Source organism: Pithys albifrons, chromosome 1, assembly GCF_047495875.1.
Source record: "Pithys albifrons albifrons isolate INPA30051 chromosome 1, PitAlb_v1, whole genome shotgun sequence".
Lineage (NCBI taxonomy): Eukaryota > Metazoa > Chordata > Aves > Passeriformes > Thamnophilidae > Pithys > Pithys albifrons.
In genome coordinates, this window is record NC_092458.1 from 20583618 (window position 1) to 20607868 (window position 24251).

A 24251-nucleotide genomic window follows, 5' to 3' on the forward strand; every position below is an offset into this window, starting at 1 on the left:
GAAGATGTCACTATTAGTGTTGGTTTTGTGAAATTTCCAGTTTTGGGACTGATGTTTTCATTCCTAGAAAGGTACAAGCTTTGAATAAGCACAGGACAATGATATGCAACCAGCTAAAGGGTGAAGCACATCCACATGTTAGAATTCAGATAACATTTCACTCTCCCTTTAATATATTACCTTTTCTTCACCTTTTTAAAAGTACACTCCCCCTTTTAAATAGAATGTACTCTATCTGAAAACATTAAACCACGATGTCTTGCGTATTTACAGAGGTATGTCTGGTTTAGCATATTTGAGTACAATACTTTGACTATTGTTTGATGTTCTGTGCAAAAAGGACTGTTGTGGGCAAGGATTTCAAAAACAGGAATCCAAACACAGACTTCTGAGAGGCATCTATATTGAATCTATAAATATATAAAACTACTGAATTGTAAATAAGGCTTTCTAGGTTTACCAATAAGGTGCAATATGGAGCTGCTGAAGGTAACATAGCTGCATTAGGAAAGTATGTTCTTCTAGGTGGAGGCCTTCTGAACAGCACCATGCTGCTTCCAGGATACACACTAGCCTGCATACCTCTACATAGCCCTGTGTTATGCCACACATAGGCACCCAAATAAACTCTGCTTGACCATGTGACGCCCAAGTTAGCAGATCATGTTTGGTTTTACCATACATATTTGAGGATAGTCACATTTCTTATTGTTGTGGTTTTGGCTGGGGCAGTTTGTTTATTTCATAGCAGCTGGTATAGTGCTGTATTTTGGATTCAATAGGAGTATAATGCTGATAGATAATGCTGATGGATAAGACACTGATGTTTTGGCAGTTGCTAAGTAGTACTTCCTCTAAGTCAAGGATTTTTCAGTGTCAAGGATTTGTCAGTGAGGAGCTGCACAAAAAAACCCAGGAGAGAGTGTAATTTGAACAGCTGACCCAAACTGGCCAAAGAGGTATTCCATATCATAAAACATCATGCCCAGTATCTACACTGGGGGAATTACTTGGAAGGAACCAGTCTCTGCTCAGGGATGGGCTGGTATCCATCAGCAGATGGTGAGCAATTGCATTGGCATCACTTGTTTCCCTTGGGTCCTGTTACTCTCTCTCTCTTACTCCTTATAATTAAAATTGTTATTATTAAATATTATTAGCATGTTTTTAATTGTATTTTGTTTCAATTATTAAATTTTTCCTATGTCAACCCACAACGTTTACCTTTCTTTTCCAGTTGTCCTCCCCCATGGGTCTGGGAAGGAGGTTGTGTGAAGGAGCAGTGGTGTCGTACTTTTTTACTGTCTGAGATTCCACTTCCCTACAGTGGAAATTTAGGACACATGAGTGTTTTGCTCCTCAAGGTCTGGTTCATATGAGTACTTTTTGAAAAGCTGTACTGTTAATGCCTATGAAAGTACTTACACTGTGAGTTACAGCTAATAGGAATATTATGGATAATGGTTAACTGCCCAGCACTCTCTTTGTCTGGGCTATTTTTTAACAATTGCTATTTATTGTCATTATTGGGTTCAAAAATTGACTTCCTTTGTTCTCTTTCCAAAGAACAGAGTAAATCAGGTCTGACATTGAAAGCAGTGTTTTTACAGCAGCACAGAGCATGTGGCTCTGCAGCGTGGCTGTAACAAAAAACAGCAGCAAAAGCCCTGCTTATATTTGTCACCTAGGGGGACTGGAGAGGGACACATCTTCTTCACCATTCTGTCTTACCTCCTTGTTTTATAAAATCATTTTGAAAGAAATATTAAAATGGGTTACTCTGCTTTCAGATCTAAGCCTGAGGAACTCCACATGGGTGTATTAGTAACCGAGTAATCCATCCACATTGGATGTGTTTTGGCCCTGTCTCTTGCCTCTGCAGGAAGGGAGGACCACCAGTTGTCACTGCTTCATTATTTGTTCCATTTCTCTCAGTGGTAAAGAGGCAAATTCTAAATGCCAACTGGCACAGTTTGCAAGGGTATATAATTTATGAGATGTGTGTGAGAGACTGAAAAGATAGCTACATGAGAAAAGCATCCAGCTTGCAATCTCTGCCACACAACATGGCTGCCCATGCTCAGTTGTCACACTGCACATATTTTTTACTTTCCCAAACTCTAATTCTCTAGGTTTGGTTGGCTTTTTTTGTGTTTTGTTTTTTTTTTTTTTTTAAGAGATACATACTTTTAGGCTGGAAGGCTTCTCAAGGGAAAGAGGGACAGTCTGGAGAAAACAAGACTGCAAAAGTAAAAAAAAAAGTCTTATATCTTGCCAAAAGCAGATCAACACTGTTGAATATTGTGGAGGGCAGAGGGGATGTGAAAGCAGAGGTAGGGCTCTCACACTACAGAGCTCCTTATTGGAAATAGAAATGGTCTGAAAAAAGACAGGCAAGTCAGGCATCCTTGGGCAGGCAACAACAGGGCAGGGGAAAGGAAAGCAGAAATGCAGGAATCATGGGTACACAGAACTATTGTTTTTAGTTTTTAACTTTTCTAAGCAAGCTATCTGCATTACTGACAACATCACCAGAACAAAAACCAGGTGATTGCAGATTTGCATAGATCTACATATTCTTAGTGACAGCTAAACCATTGTGCAAAAGCGTATCAGAACATACACAAAGGACAAATGGAAATGCATAAATACTTCAGAATTTAAATTAATTTCTTATCTATATGTATTCTCCTTCCTTCTACTTGTGAATTTTGCTTTGTCCCTTCCAGCAGGAGACTTTCACTCTGGTGTCACATCACCCTGAAGATATTCCACTCAATAAACAACTGCACAGTCACATCTCCTCCCCTGAGTTAAATATACTCCCCTAAGTTCCCTATACCATCTTTATCAGAAAATTAGGAATTTCAGCCCACTCCTAAAGTAAGCCAGCCTTGAGTTCTGTACAGCTTGACCAGATATGAACACAGATAAAATTACTTTCTAAGTCCTACGTGTTTCCAATATCTTTCTTAAATAAGAAGCATCTGGCTTAAACAGCATGAAGCACTGGTGCCAGCATCACTGGGAGGGGCTTGACAGGAACTGTGGTCTCTGTTCTTGGAGGTGTCATGGTCTGCAGACCAGGATTTATGGTGTCATGTAAAGAGCTCTAGCCTGGCATATGGTTTGTTTGTGCAATTTTTTGTTACATACCTATATTTATGATGGTTTTTTTATTGGAGGTGAGGAACTGAGCAAAGGATGAAGCAGACTTTAGTTCAGCATCTACAGTGTGTGTGCATAACTGAGCAGTGATACCTTAATCTATGCAGCTGCATGTCCTCAGAGGTAACTTGACCTCAGATGGCCCCCTTCCTAAATGAACATGGGCTGGTTGGGAGAAAAAGCTATTGAATGGTCTGCAGGGCCAGTGCTTAAGGTACATCTCACCTGCCATTATCAGAGTTGAAGCACTCTCACGGACAATGAAAGTTTGATTTCATCTCCACCACCTCTTATGGAATAATTTAAAATTCATTTAGTTTGACTTAATACATTTTTTATGTGTGTCTGAATTTCATCTTTAAGTAAGAATAATGTTCAGGAGCCTTTCCCATTAAAACTATATACTTATCACTAGAACATAAAATACACAGAAGGGAGTCTGAAGTTAGATTTGTTAGACTATGCATCCAGTTGGAACTATTTCTGGCAGACTTTGGTTTTCAGATTGCAATCCATATATTATTCCACTGTACTGTACAGGAGCAGCAGGCAGGGTGGTAGCACAGGCAATTATTTATCAAGATGACTATAATCAAGTCTTGAAGCAAAAAAAGTGAAAGGGGGGGGGGGTACATCCAATAGAGCAATACAGACTAGGATTGTTACTTACTGAAAAGATATGAGAAGTTAGAAAAGCATGAAATAAAAATGTCTTCTCCCAGTGCAAGTAATAGTTTTAGCTGATCTGCTGTCAGAAAATGTTTCCCAAACTAGTTTTACTTAACTAGTCTCTGAAATGGCAAATTGCCTAATAATGAAGTAATTTCATTAATTAATTTACCTTGATTAGCATGGTGCTTTTCAAAACATGCTAATCAATTTTAATTTCTAGTAAACTGGATATGCCACAGAATGTGCTGTCACAGTCATAAACTGCTAATCAATTTTGAAAATCTAAATCAGAATGCATTTTTATAATGTTCTTTTTCAGTCACTGGCTGGAATGTCTTTCATGACCTTGAACCATGAGACAAGCATTTTCTTGCAAAGTAGGGGACAGGATGCCACACTTTGGCATTGCAGTTTTTAGTTTAAATACTGAATATGTAAGAGTAACGAAGAGCAAAAATGTTTAGTAAGTAAGGTGATAATAAAGTAACATTCCTTTTTTCCTCCAAAATGCATTCTTCCAGGTAAGGACCCTGTGCACTTGAAGCGTACAATGCAAACTTCTGGGTATGTTATAGTAACACCTTTTCTTAAAAGTTGCAGCAAAAAAAAATATTATAAGATCCTCATGTTTTGCAAGCATATAAATACCGGAAAAAATGCCATAATATAATTGATAGTGCAACCATGTAAGAGTTTTCTATGTTATTCTGCATCTCTTTCATTATCCACACTGTCACAAAGAAACCTATCACAGGTCTTTAGACAGACCGTATGACTGTGCCTGGAAATCATGAATTTTCTGTAAAGGTAAAAGTCCCAATCCTAAATTAATCGATAGAGTCTATTGTACTATGCCTACACATACTTTTTTTCTCTATATGTTTCTGAAAGAGACTCATAAAACTATCAGAAGGCAGGACATCACAGGTTGTGATATATGACACATTGTCATGTATCTGACAAAAACCTCCTGTCTCAATCTGTATATAAGTCTTTAGACTGGAAAGAAAATGGCACAAGATGGGCTAAAATCTGGGGGAAAAGTGGCAAACAGCCTTGTGTAATGTGCAACAGCAGCAGAACAGTGCTGGCTTCCCGCAGGAAACACTAGTGCATCTACATGACAATGTCTTCTGACTTATTAGGCAGCAAGTTAAGTAGGGAAGCCAGAGGCCAGACAGTTGTGCCCCTATGCCCCCAAATGGCACCTAGTAAGGAATAGGATATGTTAAAACTGCTTGTAGTTATATATAAGTTTCTCTATTCTTTCTAGAGCGGCCAAGGAAAAGTTCAGAATATCCTTTTTACGCTATATTGCTTTTTGAAGGAGAAATCCTCATTTGACTGCATGTAGAGCCTAGGAAGTTACCCAAGGTAGGAGCTTGTATTGAAGTGATGTACAGATTTCTCCTCTGAGAGGTCCAGTAATGTCTGAGCACTATTTGGATCCTTGCTTGGATCTGTCTGTGTTTGTGCCCCTATGTGCCAGTGCTGCACATTTGGGGCCTGTGTATTTGGGAGCATTCCCAAAATATCCCCATTGCTCCTGTAGGGGGTGACAGGGAGTGGATAGATCTCCTAATGTCTGAGGTAATTGATGAGTGCATCCTTAAGGACTAGAGAGCCACCTGTAGAATGTGAAATACCTTGTAACCAGTAGGGTCTTTCCATGTATGCTTAGTGAACTAACTAACTTATAGTGTGCTGACATGTTATATACAAGAGTAGATAAAAGTAAAGCTGTAACTACAAATAAAGTCCTTTGTCTTCTGTGTAAGCCTTCTGATCAGACTGCTGCCTGAGTTTGCCTCTGCCTCCTCTGACCTCTGCAAATCTACTTTACCCTGACAACTCCCAGCTGTGGTTTCCCAGTAGGGCATTTTCAACTCCATTTCCTTAGGCACATTGTCCTCTTGCTTGAACAACATCTGTGTGCTCTGCCTTGGCTGATTCACATGTAACCTGCCTGACCTGTATTAATCCAGGGCCTATGGCATGCATTTGTTTTGGTACTGCATTTCCTATATGCATAGGGTGATTTCTTTTCAATATCCTTACTCAATAAAGCATTTCTTAGTAATTTCTGTTTGGCTGGCCACAGTGAGTCTGAGCTGTCTGTTACTGTGCCAGTTCTATTTACTGGAGACATATACAGCCTAACAAAATGCAAACTGAAAAGCTTTCTTCTGATGCTAATTTGGTGCTCTTTTTCTTCCAGTCATGTGCTATTTTCCTTCCACACTCTGGACCCTCAGGTTGAGCTCGGTTGTAACTTGGGCAGCAGAAGGCATAAGAACTTGTGGATCCTTCACATTCATCAACATGGAAAAGGAATTTTGTGTCCTTCATTTATTAAAAGCAATGTGTTTTTCAACATTGATAAAGGCTGAGAAAATATAGTTTAGAAGACATTAGAAGGACTCAGTTGTTTGTCACTGTATAGAATGTGTGAAAACACTGGTATCCTGAAATACTGAAATAACAAATGTTTGATTCTCACAAAGTGAAAGCAAACATGCTAAGATTTTCAGCAAAGCATGATCCACTCCTATAGTGTCATACAAATGGCAGGGCTCATTGATGCTTCAAGACTGGAAAAATCAATACTGAAGGAAATCACACAGTCTCAGTGGTGACTCTAATGGCTCAAAATGCCAGGTAAAACCCCAGATGATGTTCCATGGGGGAAAAATTCAGGTGGAATCAGTCTGGCCTTTGATGTGAGCCTGTGTATTTAACTCACAAAGTCCTGTTTCCTTCAGAAAAGTAGAGGTAAAGCAACACATAAATGTGACAAAATTTCCAAGATTATCTCATCTACCATTCAGCCCAAACTTCTTCCCCATCACGCCCCTTAGCCATGCTCTCAGTGCCTGCCCAGGCTGCATTGCATGCATCCTTCCATCTTCACATTGCCTCCTATTAACATGCAAAACCATAACTGCCTGAAATTAGCTTATCCACCATGTGCCTTAATTTTGGATAGTAGTCGAATGTCTACAAATAGAGTAAAGGTCACCTTTCTTCATAAAGAGCCATATGTGTGTGTTATGCTTAGCTTAAGCTAAGGGCATTGGTTCCTTCATGCCACTCCATTTCAGTGGGTGAGTGCGATTCCTCTTTGATCTCAGCTCAGAACACTTTAATGGTGCAACTCATTGGATTATTCAGGTGCCTAACCTAGGATGAGAGACTTATATGCCAAAATGTTTACAAGAGGAACCTTGGGTGACCTGCTTGGACATAACCAGCTGCCAGAATATGGCCAGAATAACTCATTTGGTGTCAGTCTGAGGAGACTGCCTTAGGCTGAAGTAAAACATGGAGGTAACACAGGGTAACTCTGGGTATAGGTATGCCATCAGCTCTAAGGCAATGTTTAACTTTGAAGGTATACCATTGGTGTTCTGCCAAGAAATTGGAGGCTTGAAAAGGAGCTTACTCCGGGAAAACTGGGTTATGTCAGGAAATGGATGTGTGAAGTAAATGCCTGGCACAAGCATTGACTCCTGAAATGCTCTGCTCTGCTCATGTGCTGAGATTATGAGACTAAATGCATTCACTTCCCTCAAAAACATGATGAAAATTACATCCAATGATACATCTGGAACTAAGTTAATCATGATTAGGGTGTTGGTCATAGAAGCAAAAATATGAGCATTGTGTGTATTGGAAAGATAGAATAGAGGAAAAGAAAGTGGAAGTGAGAAATTAAACTGAACTGAGTTAAGGGAATTTGAAAAGGAGAGGAATTACAGAAGACTGGATGGAAGCAGAGGAGACAGGAATTCAAGGGTGGGCAATACAAAAGCAAGAGGGCACAACCAATATAAAAATGGTCATACCAGATATGTGCCAGTGTCCTGGATGCCTAGCATCTGTTTCAGAGGATGGTGCATAAAATGTACCTATTGTAAACCTAGGATGTAATCAGGCTATCAAGGAGACTTCCTCTTAACTTGTCAAACAGATTATTTGAAGCATGAAAGATGGATGAAAAATGAGGTGAAAATAAAAGTATTATGTGGAATTAATGGAAGGAATGAGGAAAAGAACAAACTGGGATATAAAAGGAACCCAGAAGGTCATAATTTATTTTCCCCTGGTGCTGTGCTGAAGAGATGATCCAACTCAAAATCTTCATGTTGGGCTCCTGTACAACATACAGGAGGGCACACTATACTTGATGAGAATGTTTTATGTAATTTTACGTGGTGCTTGCCAATGTTGCAGAATTTCTAAGTTACTCAGTTTGTTCTTCCTTGTAATTCAATTTATATAAAAAAATTTAGCTTTTTCTGAATCTGAATGATTTTATGATTCACTCCTTAATCCTCACAAAATCTTTTGAAAAATAGTTCCTGTCCCTTTCTTATATATTCTCTGCTTCTTTTTAAAAGTAATCTGAAATACATTGACTTCGCTATGCTCAAGTTGCTCATTGTCCTTTAAAGCTCTTATTTGAAGTCTACATACTTGTACAATTTATATTAAATACTTACCCTGGTGTGTGCTGTCAGGACAGGAAACTTTCTCAAGTGATATGCACAATGTATAGACAGCAATTCCACCACAAGAAACAGTTGTGCTGAGGCAGCTCCAGGAGGAGTCTTAGCTCAGGCAATCCCACCTTTTCCTAATGCTTTGTCATGGAGGGGCAGCCTGTTCAGGGCTACACCTCTCCCGAGAGCACAGCAGATGCTGCAGTTCATGCTTACTTAGCTAGCACTGCTCATGACACCTGAAATAAGACACATGTAGCACAGAGGAACTGCAGGAACAGCGTTATTCAAGTATTTTTACCTTAGCAATTCAAGGCAATGCAAAACCCAACAGCCTCCAAAGGGTAATCTCTTCCAGACGAGTTCCTCTCATGGCAGCCCTAGCACCAGAATATAAGGAGAAGTGACAACCAGACCAGGCCTTATTCACCTCTGCATATCAGATTTTCTCCAGGAGGAAGAGTATTGGGACAGAGAAGCTGCTGCCTAACAGCATTCAGCTTGTGCAGAGAGAAGGGAGCATATTTGAATGATTTAGTACAAATACATCAGCTCCTTGCAGGATATTGAAACCGATCAGCAGGCCCTGTGATCAACTTAACTGCTGACTGATGTGCCAGTAGTGTCAGCCTGTTGTCAGGGATAATTTTTTTTGTTGTTTATGGTTGTCACTTCAGCTGGAGATTAGACATGAGACCGACTAAATTTGCAGCATTGTTCTCTTGCTGTGGACATAAGCTTTGAAAAAGGCCTTAGACAAAAATTATTAATATACAGGATAAAATGTTTCCTGTACACCTCTTATATGGCCCAGATTGCTTCAGTTTCTACATTGCCATTTGCTTACCCTGTAGTACAAACTTTACTTTCAAGGCAGTAACTGGAATGCCATAATGTTAAGGAATCCTATTCATGAAAGCATGCAATTTTCTCATCTTCAGAGAAATAAAGTCCTTTATAGACAAGGTGAAAAAGAGTAGCTGGCAAAAATTCCCATGTTGCCATAGAAGACTTATCCTTTGCTGATTTAAATGGCATGCCTCTTTTCATATTGTGTTAGTGTTTCAATTTATGCCCCTCCCTGAGTTTAGCTTCTGGGATTTTGCAGTTTATAGTCCAGTGTTCTGTTTCTGGTCTTGTGTTGCTTAATTTGCCCAAGCCTGTAAAACTAGATGTCCATCTTGCCTTGACAAGTTTGCTCAGGGTCAGCAGGCTAAAAATGACAGAGGAATCATAAAGAAAAAAAATGCACAAAGACGTGAACATGGTTTCTCCTCAAGCACAGCTAAGTCATGTCTAGGCTTAGTTTTTATTTAAGGCATAACTACCACTGTTTGTGCTTTGAGAAGGAAAGTGAAGTAATACTGGAGGAATTTGAATATGCTACACAGAAAATAGACTTATTTGCCATGCACCTCATAGACCCTCTCATCACATGCATGTCTGAGAATAACATATTGCTTTTTCTCAGAGATTCAGATTGGAAATTCTTGGCAAATGAAATAAAAGAATTAATGCTTTCTAAAAATAGTCAATTTGTTTTTTCTGTGACAAAGAAATATTTATATGGTCTAAATTAATAGCAATATGTTTTACATTTTCTGGTTTGACTGCTATACATATCTCATCAATTGATATCTTTATTCATAGGACACAAAAAATAAAAGTGCAAGAGTAGAATTTTTCAGAGGATGAAAGAAAGAGTACAGTGTTTCTAGAAAATAAACTTGTGCTTTGTACAAGGAAGTGGAAGAAGTGGAGGATAAAATGAGGTTTGCTGTGTACCAGCTCTCTTCCTCCTCAACTCAGTTGTAAAATTTGTGTCTGGTTAAAGGCAAACACTGGTGATGTATTAGCCTCTCATGAACTGGATATAAAAGGTGCTTTTGTGGAATAGGTGGTAAGTCAGGACAAAAACCCCCTCCACACTCAAGCCTTGGCAGGTTTTATGTGATAATGAGCACGACACTTTGGTACTCATCCCAGCTACCTTTATCCTCATAAAGTTAGCCATTGCCCTGAAACTACTTAAAAGGAGAGATATGGGCATGTCCGATAATCAATTAATTTCACAGAACTGAGAAAACTCCAAAAGTCAGGATGATCTGACCAGCAGACAATCTGGCAGCTGCAGCTTGGCATCCAGCTAGCCCCCGCTGTGCCCTGTCTGGACTGAGCAGGCAGCTGGCCAGCTCTCCATCCTGCCTAGGACGGGACTAACTGCTCAGGCTGGCAGCTCCTCGAGGCAGGCTCTGTCTCTTGCAGCCTGCTCACAGAGAGTCGGGTTGTAACAGTGTCCTGCATGTCCTGTGAGACTGCTGAGCAATTCTGCAGTAATAAGTGAATGACAGCAGTGAAGAGTTGCTTTGGGCTTGTTAAACTTCAAGTTTTATACCAGGAGGCATCTCAATGCAGAGAACTACATTCTAACAAACGTGAACAGCCATTCTAAACAAAGCATCCTCTGTTGTTTTGTGTCTCAACTTCTGAAGATTACAAATCCAGTGATAATAAAGTAAGGAAAACTGGCCCCACCAAGTGGAAAGCACATTGCCCTCTGACTTTTTTTTTACCTCTTGTGGTTGGAACTCTGTGTAATTATCTCACAAGGTAAAATTTTCTAGATCCCTGTTTTGCTGGTTTCTCCAATGATCCTGATGGCATCCACAAAAGTGCACCATAAGTACAGTGTGCCTCAATGCATCCAGAGGGCTTTCATGAACTGTTCAATCATGCTGAAAAGTCCCACAGGAGTGGTTTAATTAAACAGAAATGTATCTTTGCATTTAACTGCTTCTCCTGTTCCACACATACTCTTTACCCCTACCACACAGCCTTGTGGATATTTAGGTCAGGAAAGGCTGGTTTGAGACAAGAAGAGTGTGTTCCCAAGAGTGTGACTGACCCACAGCACCCTATCTGAGGGAGAGTGGCTAGTGGAGGCTGCCATGTATCATCTGTGCTCTGGTACCTACAACTACATGCCCGTTCCCAGCTTGACACAAGAGCAGAGGAAAACCTACTCACAGTGAACACCATGGTGGTAGCTTCAGCTAATGTTACTCAGCAGCTGGGGTAGGGAGAGGAGCACTGGCTCAGCAGCAGGTGGTGAAGGCTTAGCTGGCAAGTAGAGGGGACAGACCACTCCTGGTTGAGAGAACAGCTCCAAGGACAAAGTGATGTTCAGAGCACAGCCCCAAGCTCTGCCCAGTCTTCCTGTCTGTCCTTTGATAAAGTCCACCTGTTCCATCTCCTCACCTGCAAAAGAGGTATAATTTTCATTCTTCCTTTCCTGCCTGTTTTCTCTGTCTGCCTCGGTGGCCCATCCTCCTATCGTGGTTTAACAGGTGCAGTGGTGCACTGATGGGACTTCCATTTCAAATGAAGAGAATTATGGTTTGTTACAGCCCCAGTGCTTTAACTCTACTCCCAGGGATCAGATTCCTATTCCCATCTCTGGTACAGACTGATGGAGAGTGAGCACAGATCTGTTTCAGATCTGACACAGATCACAAGCCAGGTGACTTTGACGGGCTCAGCCAATACCTCATGGAACCTTCTCTCAGGAAAGTCATGACAGTATGATGTTTGGCTCTAACTATATTAATGGCACTCCATACTTAGCAAACTCAAGACACCAGAGCAGTAGTAGGCTTCCAGATCAAGCTACTTCAGCAGCACACTGAGAAGAATTGTTCTCTGCTTCTCTGTGCCTCCACGTGCTTAATTCTTGTTAGCAGCAAAACCAAGGCACACAAACTGAGCTGAGAAGAGTTTGCCCTTATCACAGAGGTAGATTTCTGATCCCAATCACTGTTCTTGAGCAAGCCTTGAAATTTTCAAGCTCTTCTCATGTAAGTTTATTTCCTGCCTCCATTCTTAAAGAAGTCAAATTTTACAGAAATAAAAGAAGCACATTGAGAATGGATGCACGTTTCATTTACTCTAATTATGCACAGTCAAAAGTTTCCATTTCTAAAAACCTCATTGATATTCTGCTCTGAACTTGACTGGGGAAAAAAAAGAAAAACAAAACCACTAAAGGAGATTTTACCAGTCAATTAACTTTAACTAAAAAAACCCTTTTGTGTGTTTAAGAATATTTTATTCTTCACTTTAATTTCCTTCCCTTCTCTCTATAATTGCAGCAATGATAAAACATCCCCCTGGATCACCCTGAGATTCTGGGGTGGTTGTAGCACCTGTAGTACCACTGATACAGGAGCTAGTGTTATTTTATGGATTAACTTCAAATAGCAGGATATCATGTGTCAATATTGCACTGGGATTTGTGTTGTATGTGAACAGGCCACCTCTTAGGCCTCTGAGAGAAATACTTGTTTCTTTCACAGATGTGGTTAAATCTTTCAATATTTCATGACCCCTGTCACTAATGCACTTAGGCTCTACCTGATCTTTACAAACAATGTTCATAAAACTTACATATACAGGGATTTAATAGATCTGAGGGCGAGCTCAAGAATCATAATGTGAAACAATGAATAATTTATTAGAAAATACAGAAAACCTCAAAGAGAAAGAGACAAGTATTTTTTACTTACAGACTCTATGAACATTGTTCTCTTGGAGGCAGAAAGTTAAATTCTTCTCAGACTTTCTTTACCACTACCAATAACACACAAATTGAAAATAATAAAGATATATTTTTGCAAGTATTAGTATCCTTGCTTTGTTCTCAAAAAAAACCAAAAAACCCCAACAAAACCCAAACCAAGTCTGAACTAATCTTACTATACTAATTTGCTGTCCCATGACAAATATATTGTTGTCATGAAAAATGCCATAATGAATGCCTTCCCGGATATGAAAAATGCTTCTTATTCTTGATTCAAAATTTTTAATTTGTATCAGTGGCTTAAAGAGGATAAAAACTAATAGCATTTTATTGTTTAATAGTCTAAACATCAGAAATACAAAATTAAAATTACACCAGAAAACATAGTAATCACTGTAAAATACAGTCAGAGAAAATAATACAACTTGAATTTGGTCACTACATATAATCATTGTCCTGAGAAATTTTTAATCTGCAGTCCTGATCAAGAAATTGGACAGAGCATTCCTCAAAATATATGAGCAAGACATGTCCTTGAATTGTGCAGATACAAATCTGAGATGAGTTTGAGAAACTTTTCTGTATTATCAGTAGGTATTAATCTCCATTCCTTTGTGCTGCAGCATGCTATAAAACTCCTCTTTCTGTTCAGCACAGGCTCAAGTCAACCTCTCCAGTGAGCTCTGACCCAGCAACAGGTTCACACCATCCTCACCTCTCCTGTGACAAAGTGAACTCCATAGTGTGTTCCTCCATGCTGAATTTGAATACTTTCATCTGCCTTCCTCATCAGTTTTGGGACATTTCTCTGGCAGGTGGCAGGCTGTTTGTCCTGTGCCTGTCTTCTCATGATGTTCATGGTTATAGTAGCTGCATCAAATAAGAATATTATACACACACACACACACACACACATATATATATATATATATATATATATATATATATATATATATATATATATAATTATTATTATTATTATTATTATTATTATTATTATTGTTATTATTGTTATTTATTATTTTAGTTCTTCCTTCTCATTCTGTTTCTGAAATTGGGCAACGACAACAGAGCCCTTCAGACCCTGGCATCCCAAGATAAAGTGTGCTGATACATGAGACAAGGCTTCCCCTGACAGCCAGCTTTAATTGGTTTGTTTCTATTCCTTTCATGGAGGAACACAAGTTACCCCCAAACCCCACAGCACTAGTTCTTCCCCCACCAGGCCATTGAATCCATGGAGGCATCAAGACAGATTTTGCTGCCAATTGTGCAGGTCGATATTGTAACATTCAAAGCTCTGCAAACTCAGTAAAGGCATGTTTATGTGCTTTCCAAGGGAATACCACTGAATCTGGAATTGTTTCTCAGCCATCCCTTTCTTTTGATACTATTAGAAAAGTAGAGCCACTAAACTTAAACAGATTTACTAACTGAAGTTACTGAAAGGGTTTAGGGGCAAATTTGAAACTGTATCCTGTTGTTATCACTGTGGGTTTTCTTTTTTGATGTTTTTTGTGCTGGAACGCAATAGTAAACTCTTATAAATTGCCACAGCAACTAATGTAGACACTAAAATAGTCCACACTGTAATATATGAATATATCACTATATTTCCATCTACTTCCAGCAAAGGATGGAGATTTTCCTTGGTCCTCCTTTTGTTGCTAATATATTTATAGAAACACTTTGTGTTTTTTACAGCAGTGGCCAGATTAAGTTCTAGCTGGGCTTTAGCCCTCTTAATTTTCTTCCTGCATAACCTCACAACATCCTTGTAGTCTTCCAGAGCTCTTTCCCCTTTTTCCAGAGGTGATAAATTCTCTTTTTTTCACTGAGTTCCAGAAGAATGTTCACCTAGGCTAGTCTCTTCCCCTGCTGGCTTGTCTTTCAGTACATGGGGATGGCCTGTCCCTGTGCCTTTCAGATCTTCTTCCGAAAGCACAACAAGCCTTCCTGGATTACTTTGCCTTTCAATACTGTCTCCCAAGGGACTCTCTCACCCAGTGTCCAGAACAGGCCAAAGTCCTCTTTCCAGACGTCCAAGGCAGCACTTCTGCTCGCCCCCTTCCTTCCTTCAAGAATCAAAACCACATTTTGTGATCTCTGTTCCCAAGGCATCTCCAACCACCACATCACCCCTGAGTCCTTCTTTGTTCACATGGAGCAAGTCCAATGGGGCTCCTACCCTGGCTGACTCCCTCACCAGCTACACATGGATAAGGTGAGAGTTGTATGGCACTAGTCTGATATCCAGAGTCCTCTGAAATCAAGAGACACTCTTCCACAACCTTCTGTGTGCCTTTAGGTCAGGTCCTCAGAGAAAATGGGAGAGATAGCAGAGCAGAATTCTCTCATTGGGTTAATGAATGAGGAAAAGTGGTAAGAAATGGTTGTGGCGGAAGGTTAAAAAGCTAAAAAATAAATACTACAAGATCAAATGATAGAAAATACTAAGTGAAAAAGCAAAAGTCATTATGGCTCAGGGTAGAAAAGATGACATGTCTTTTGAAAATCTCTGCACTATTTCTTTGTGCCAAACAAATAAAAAACCACCCTAATATTCTGGGTGTTGCATAGAAAAGCATAGTACTTGAAGCAAGAGAAGTTTCATAGGATAAAGCTGTACAACATTTGTCAGTTAAGATTTTTTGAGGACCAGAACTGAAGATTTGGTTGTTTGGTTGGTTGGTTTTATCCCCTTGAAATATTTAATTAATTAATTCCCTTTTCATGGAATTGCTGTTTTTGATTGAAGGAAAACACGAGGAAAAAAATGCTGTTATGACATTTTCCAAGTGAAATTATTCATTTTTTCAGTCAAGATTTTCATTATTAACTGTTTTTCCTCTTCCCTCTTTGTGAGGGGAGGCAGGAAAGTGAATATGTTTCAAAATTATTGCAAGTGGAAAGAGCTGTTTCAAGTCAAGTTGAACACAATTCTTTAATAATTTTTTTTTAATGAGAAATTGTTTTTCAACTCTGCAAATTTCTGGGTTTCTTTCTTTCTTTCTTTGTTCTGAGTTTATTTTTATTTCTATCTTCTGGAACTGCCAACAACACTGTCAAGAAAATTTTATATTATTAGTACACTACAAAATGCTCTTGGAAAACTCCAGCAATTTTATGTGAACTCTGTAACTGGTAAACAAGAATGAACAGAAACATTTACAATGAGAATGCCCCAAATTATTTTGATTCCACAGTCACTGTAACTTGATAACTTGTTTAGGATTAAAGAAAACATCCAGTTATGCTGCTTCTCATGAATAGCAGTACAAACCACTTTCTGCCCTGCAACACGATATTTACACTTGGTTTACATTCCTGCAAAAGGGCGAAATGAGCCCTTGGACTTCATGGCGCTTTTTTTCTAGCTGAGAAATACATTTTTATGATTGAAACCATGAAACAAACTTTACATTATTGCATTCAAGGTGGAAATCTTGCCATCTTTGCTACATGAGAGCAGACATCCAAGCAGTACCTCAAAGTGCTGAACATGAGCAAAGAATAATTATAGGAACACGGTGTGCACTGCAACAGTAAGGAGGTGTCAGCAGTTAAGTGTAAAATTGGTGGACCAAATCCTGATGGCATCACTGAAGAGCTCAATGATTTTGTCCTTCATGAAATGCTCTTCCTGAATTTTATACCCTTGACTTCCTTGATGAGAAATTAAGAAATAATTTCCAGATTTGGACTTTTGTGCTTATTACTTGTTCTGAACTTCAGTTAAGAGATTTGTTTCAAAGTGTCTTGACCTCTTCTCTAATGGGATTTTTACTGACCAGAATTGAAGGTGGACATTCCACCAGGACAGAGTTATGTTATGAGAATTTTCATTGACAAAAGTTCATGGCATACTGACACTTGAAAGGCCATCAAAAGAATATCTAAATGAGTTAAGTAGAATAATCATATTTCCATGAGTGATGAAAGACCATCCTTGAGATGCCACTGGGACTGCTGTGGGGAAGGAAGCATGTATTGGTTTTGGTTGCTTTGGCTATAAGCAAGTTATTTAGTCCTAGCAACCAGTAAAATCAGAAGAGATCAGTACTTGAAGAAAAGTTTGCCAAAGGGAAAATACAGGATTATACAAATCTGCAAAAAGGACATAGAAAGAGCTCAGACAAGAAAACAGCAAGAATTTGGCCATAGGGGCAAGAGGAAGAGCTATGGAGCTATGTGAGATGTGAACAGGAAAGAAGCAGGGCAGATGAAACCAGAAGTTGTGGATGGGGGAGAAGAAGTGATGGAGGAGAGAACTGCAAATTATCCAGAATAACATATTGAAAGGTAAAGTAAACAATTTTCAGCGGAGAGAAAGGACTTCACCAACAAGCTTATAAAGTTTATAGTGAAGACATTTTATTACACAAAGCACACAGTTTATATAGGGTTAGGACTACAGCTTATTGGCTAAAAGAGTTAACACACCACCACACCAGATGCTTCAATTAATTAAAGCCTATCTCTCACAAGTCCCATGTTTATATTATTTCATTCTGGCTGTTTTCGTGCCCCTGCAGAGTCCTGTGAATTCCTACTATGTGAATTCTTGGGGAGTAACTTCCTCCCTATCAGCCAGCAGCAGCTGAGCTCCTTGCTGCTTCTGGCTGATAGCTCAGTCTCACAGGGTTTTTCTATAGATCTGAATTGCTCACTTTGTATTTTACTGTAACAACAGAAAGGTAAAAGTAAAAAGAGAAGTTCATATGTAAGGTAAGTTTACTTAAGAAGAGCTGATAAACAGTAGAAGTCTTGTGAGACTGGAAACATCCAATTACCAAGACCTTCAAAAGGCAGGTACTTTGCATCTTTGTATAAATAAAAAATGCTTTGATGTTGAAACCTGTGTTAGAAATTGTGCCTTTTATTTTCTCTCCTATTTTTTTCCTGATTTAATTTTGAAAGCACAGGATGCTATCCATTAAACCATGTATTTCCTTAGCTGTCAGAACTAAATACAACCACAGACTTACATAGACCAACAGATGAAGTGCAAAGCAACCCAGTGTTCCATAGTAGTTTATTTGGGTAATCTCTTTTATTTACCTATCTGAGATTAGCTGCTTGTGGAAATGTTTATTAAAATGCAGATATATTCACCACTACAGTTAGTATAGAAGTAATCCATAAGCATCCATAAACTTAAGGCATTCACTGGCAAATATTTGCTTAAGCTGTTCGGCTACTGTTCAAATCTGTTACTTTGACCATGTCCATAGCATAGAGGTCACACTTAAATTTTTCTTGTCTTCTAATTTAGCATAATTTTTTATGCTCTTATAAGCTGTCACAGTATTAAGCATGGTAAGTCTTAGGAAAACATGGTAGACTATTCTTACCTCAAGTAGCTATCACTAAAATGAATGAACATTGCAGGGTTTTTACCTACAGAAATAAGGATTACTCTTGTACTGGATTTATAATTTGACATTTGAAACCATTAACCACCACTCTCTGGGTCCCAAATGGGGGGTTTCTTGTGTTTGCATTGGTCTTTTTTTTAAAAGTGGGATTACTTATGGAACACTAAAGTACGTTATATGATTGGTACAGAGGATTATTTTAGGAGACTGAGATATTAGGAGGTGACATTTGAAAAAGCACTTCTCGATGTCATTCTTGGTAGGATGTCATGAATTAAAATGGAATTGTCATTGTTTCCTTGGCATGTGACTAGTGGTAGGAATTGCTCAACTTAGTTACTGTTTATAAATGTGTATTTATATGCCACAATTTGTCAAAACCATTTTGTGATTTGGAATTATAATGACAGTTGAAGCACAAGGGTAGAATCCAGGTTACTTCCAAAGACTAGACATTTTCATGGAGTTTTTCACAAAGATGCAGAGAAAGCAGAGTCTTTGAGTTCTGTTCAGACTTCTAAATCTTCAGGGTCTCACCATGGTTATCTGCATCATGCCCACTGAGATTGCATTCCCCTGTAGAACTGCAGGAACTTCTGTCTCTGCTCTCTTTGTCTGTCTTTCCTTCTCCTGTCAGTGTAAGAGTCTACAGTTCTTTATATCTTGAGATGCTTCCAGGTCCCCATTCCATGCCACCACTTAGAATGCAAAGTACTGCTGATATTATAAAGATTGACATCTTATTCTAGTGACAATTCTGCACTTAGAGAAGTGGGAGGGGGAGAATGATTTTAAATGCTTTCTATCTAACTAGAAGCATGCTGTTAAGTTCCATTTGGAAGGCTGTTTTCCATTTCTTACATGTATTTATGGATGGGTAAATGAATGGATTTCACTCCTGAATGAAGATGAATACAGACCACTTATATCCCTTGAGCAGTGTAGGTCCTATCAGCGTGATCTTAGTAGAAACCCGAGGCACTGCAGAAGCTTTTTATTAATTTTTTTCCCAAAGTATGGGTAAAATTACAATACAGAATTTCTTGAATAGAATTAATTTTAGCAATGTACTGTCCCTAAGGTGAGAGCAAGAAGTAAGAAAAGTATTACTCTTAGAGAAGAGATTATTTTTTTCCTTGGAATATTTACTCATTTGTCAACTGTGCTTCCAGAACCTGAGGACCAGCCTGAGGTATACAGATAATAACCCCACACACTCATGTCTCCTCAGATAGAATTGAGAACTACATTTATGAACAGGCTTTTTTTTTTCTACTAACATGCAATTACCAAGCCATCAGGTGGGATTTTGAACACACAAATCTAATACATGCTGCTCTATGTACAAATCAGTTGTCAAGATCTGAAAGTATTGGCTGTCCTAACTACTGGTCTAAGCATGAGTCTGATTGTTTTCTCCCTTCAATGAACAGAGATCAGACACAGCTCTACATGCTCACTGCTAGGCAAGAACATGAGGACTGATGTAGTGAAAAGTAAGGATTGATAGGACCTAGAGGAACAGCAGTATGCAGTCCATGTAGATTCTCTGCAACATGACTGAAGAAGGAAAAGCACTCAGATTTATATATTCAGAGATTCATTAAGTTTCAGAACAGGCAATCCCTTCAGTATACTTACAGAGATAATGTGACCTTTCTATTCTTGATTAATATTCTTCTGTTTACACATGGAAGAACAGCAGTAATCCTTTCAGCTGTCTTTTTTCTTGTTTAACGTGTTTTACATGAGCTACTTCCTTAGCAGGGTATTTAGGGTCACCAAACTACCAAAAAATTATGTTCCACTGGTTACCTTAGACAAGAGCAGCACTTCTGCTTCCCTGAACTGACCAACTTTTCCTCTCTATCCAACTATCTCTTTTATATATATAACTACATGGAAATACATCAATGTATTTAGCAATCAACTCAGACAACTCTGTGCTATTAACTCATAATTTTCATTCTCTACCATTCTGCCTAGCTGCTTGTTGGATGGAAACTTTTACCAGCAATGGTTCTGTATTTGTTTCCATGTTGGTATGGATCATGTGGGGAATCAAGCTACACCTGGATACGTATATTAGAGCCATTCTCACCTGCCATTACACTCAGATGTCAATTAACTGATCAGCTTTTTAAGCCTCTTTCCATGAGTCACATCAAGTTTGCATTTGAGGGGCTGCCCTGAATCTATTCGTCACCCAGTTTATCTACATATGTCTTTAAGTGTGCCAAGGTCTTCCCTCTGCCAGACCAACATATAACCGGGAAGATGTTTGAAGCCACAGGCTGGTCATGATAGGTGAAAGAAACAAAAGAACTGAATGAAGTCAGGCACACAGTGAGAGTCAGTATCCTGGAAAGAGAAGGTGGGAGGCCTGGCTGATGTTGAACAGCCAGAATAGATGTCTGGGTCTCAGCAGTAAATTGGAGATGAGAAGAAATCCTCCAGTGGGCTCTGGGAAAGGAAGAAAATTATGGGAAGAAACCAGTGCATAAAGCATCATGGTAGGGGCAAGAGAGAGCAGGTTATGACTAAATGGAGGGCTACAAGAGGATGATTTTGGGAATATTTAGAGAAGAGTATTGTGATCATTGTGTAGGTTGACCCTGGAGAGATACCAGGTGTTCACTAAAGCTACACTGTTGCACCCCTCCTTAGATGGACAGGGGAGAGAAAATACAACAAAAGCTTTGTGGGTCAAGATAAGGACAGGGAGAGATCTCTTGCCATTGACCATCATATGAAACAGACTCACCTTAAGAAATCTAGTTTCATTTATTACCAATAATATCAAAGTAGGATAATTAAAAGTAAACCCAAATCTTAAAAACACCTTCCTCATACCCCTTCCTTCTTCCCAGGCTTAACTTTATTCACAATTCTCTATCTTCTCGCACCAAGCAGGGATAGGGAATGGAGGATGCAGTCACTTCCTTGCATTGTCTCTGCTGCTCCTTCCTTCTCAGAAGGGAGGACTCCTCACAGTCTTCTTCTGCTCCAGCATGAGGATCCTCCAATGGAAGGCAGTCCTCCAATGTGAGTCCTTCCCACAGGTGCAGTTTTTCATGAACCACTCCAGTATGGGTTCCTTCCACAGGGTGCAGTGCTTCAGGAGCAGGCTGTTATAGTGTGGGTCCCTTGTGGGGTCACAAGTTCTGCCAGCAAACCTGCTTCAGAGCAGATCCCTCTCTCCACATGTCCACAGGTCTTGCCAGGACTCTGCTCTAGCATGGGCTTCCATGGGCCTCCTTCAGGCATCCACCTGCTCCGGTGTGGGTTCTTCCAGGAGCTGCAGGTGGATATGTCCTCCACTATAGACCTCCATGGACTGCAGAGGGACAGCCTGTCCCATTATGGTCTTCACTACGGGCTGTAGGGGAAACTCTACTGCAGTGTCCAGAGCACCTCGTTCCCCTCCTTGTTCACGGACCTTGGTGTCTGCAGGGCTATTGCTTTCACATATTCTCTTTCCAGCTGCTGTTGCACAACAATTTTCCCACTTCTTAAATTTGTTATCCCAGAGGTGCTGTCACTGATGGGCTTGGCCTTGGCCAGTGGTAGGTCCATCTTGGAGCCAGCTGACATTTGCTCTCTTGGACATGAGAGAAGGATCTGGAAGCTTCTCACAGAAGCCACCCCTATAGTCCTCTTGTTGCCAAAACCTGGCCATGCAAACCCAGTACAATCATGGAATCTGAGCTAAGAAGTGAGAAAAGTGAGCAGATATTAGGTTGCTGTCATGGTTGAATCTTTTTTTAAAATAATTTATTGACAACACAAACTTCTGATCATTCATTTGGGTATTAAGAGAAGGAAAAAGGGAGGACATAAAGAGTTAGAATACTTCTCATTCTGCTTCCCATTCTCAAATTCCTCTCTTTTTTATCACAGATTGGGCTCACTCTGTCTCCACTCTGGCCATGACACACAGGAGGTTTGTGGTTGTGGACAGGATGGTTTCTGTCTGTTATTCTGTTTTCATTGGGATTCTTATTCTGTTGCTATCTGCTTCTTGCTGATTTTCCTCTGCTGCTATTTGTTTCAGTGTATCTGAATCCCAGCATGGGTCACCCATGGCTGCAGTCCCTTTGCTGATATCCCTGCTCTGGCATTGTCAGTCCTGGGTCTTCTACCACACAGTCACTCCTTCAGCCCCCACTATGCCCAGCTCAGGTGTGAGGGTCACCCTGAGCCATCTTGGGCACAGCCTGGAGTGATGCAATTGTCGAATCCTGGCTCTCTCCCAGCAAGCTCAGGTGGGGTCATTGCACGGTACTGGTACCTCCTTGTCTCTTCATAGCACTCCTCTGCACCATGCAAGCAAGTCCAGGCTTGTAAAAGCATGTCAGATTAACCCTTTTAATCCTCAGAGGAAGGATTTAATTAAGTTATTCTACTCTGGTATGCATGCTGCATGTTGGACTGCGTATTTGATGACATCATCTATGACTTATGAGTGTCAGTGTTTTACTGAAATATATTAACATTTCATTGAGAAAACCATGTTAAACCAAGCAGCAGGCACAGATAGAGAATCAGTTGACTGAATGGTGAAAAGGTTTATCAGTACAATTATAAATAGTTCCTTCTATTGTTGCCAGCTCTGTAGAACTGTATAGATTAGGAGCAAGCACACATGATGAGCTTGTGGTGAGGTATCAAGGTGATATCTGTTACTAAATAATGTGGAATGCTGTCAAGATAAACTGACACACCATTGTTCTTAAAAAAACCCCAAACCAAAACACAAACCCCCCAACTTTTGCTATGCAGCTCAGCTATTTGCTGGTCCACGGAATGATCAGACATAACAATACCCTCTCTAGATCCTTTATAATCCTGCAATTGCATATTCAGATTATTTTTATTGCAGTTAAAAGTGTTGACAGGAATTATTTACAACTGCACATGGTTTCCCTGACACAGATCTGTATAAAAATTGAAGGGCTAAAGGCCACTGAGTCATTAACTGGAGCACGAACATTACAAACTTTGATGGCTTTTCCCTAAACCTTAATGAAAACAGTGCAAAGTATAATTGTATCTAATCCATGTTCTGATAACATACATGGTGCAATAGTATTTTTTCCTAAAAGAAAAAACCCACAAAATTATCAAAAAATATTTTTCAGTCCTGCATCCTCAGATTGTGCAGGCTTCAGTCTGTTTGGTATCCGAGTTGTCCTCAGGCAATGGCTGGACTCTTCCATCCTTCAGGACTGAGATAGAGCAGTGACTCCGCTGTTTGTTTGATCTCTGTCATGTCCTGTTCATTAAATTGCTTTGTATAAGGCACAGTGACACCGAGCAGAGCTCTATAGATTTTGAAAAGCCTACATAAGCATGTTCAGGAGAGTAAAACAAATACCCTCCCAATAACACCACTCCTAAATCTTTAATTTGTGTGAGCTTTTGTGTGGATGTCAGTCCTAAGCCTTCAAAACAGGAATAAATTACTGGTTTGCAGGGAAGAAAAGCACTGCCTACATTTTATCAGCTCAGGTGAAAGTAGCACAGCCTACAGACATGTGCTAAATTCCATTACCTGTAAAGAGAACATTGATTTAAAATTTTTCTGTTTTGAAAACCATGACATGAACAATTATGGCTTTCCATTTTATTTGTATTAATTGTATACACACTTTGGAAGCTGATAGGGCAAGATTGACTTTAATTGAGCCATAAATTTAGCATTGAAAAATGCCATCCATTTAGTTGGACAGTTCTGTGATGAAATACATTTCTAAAGCAAGGATTGCTGGCAGAGTGTCTCAGATAACAAATGATAAATGTTTTATTCCTATAGCTACAAAAAGCCAGTCCTCAATAAAAAGAGGGTAACTTCTCAAAGAGCTACCATAGGTTATTTTCCCTTAATTTTGCATCACAAAAAATTTGTTTTATTAGAATACTGTTTAATACATTACTCCTTTTATTTGATAAAAA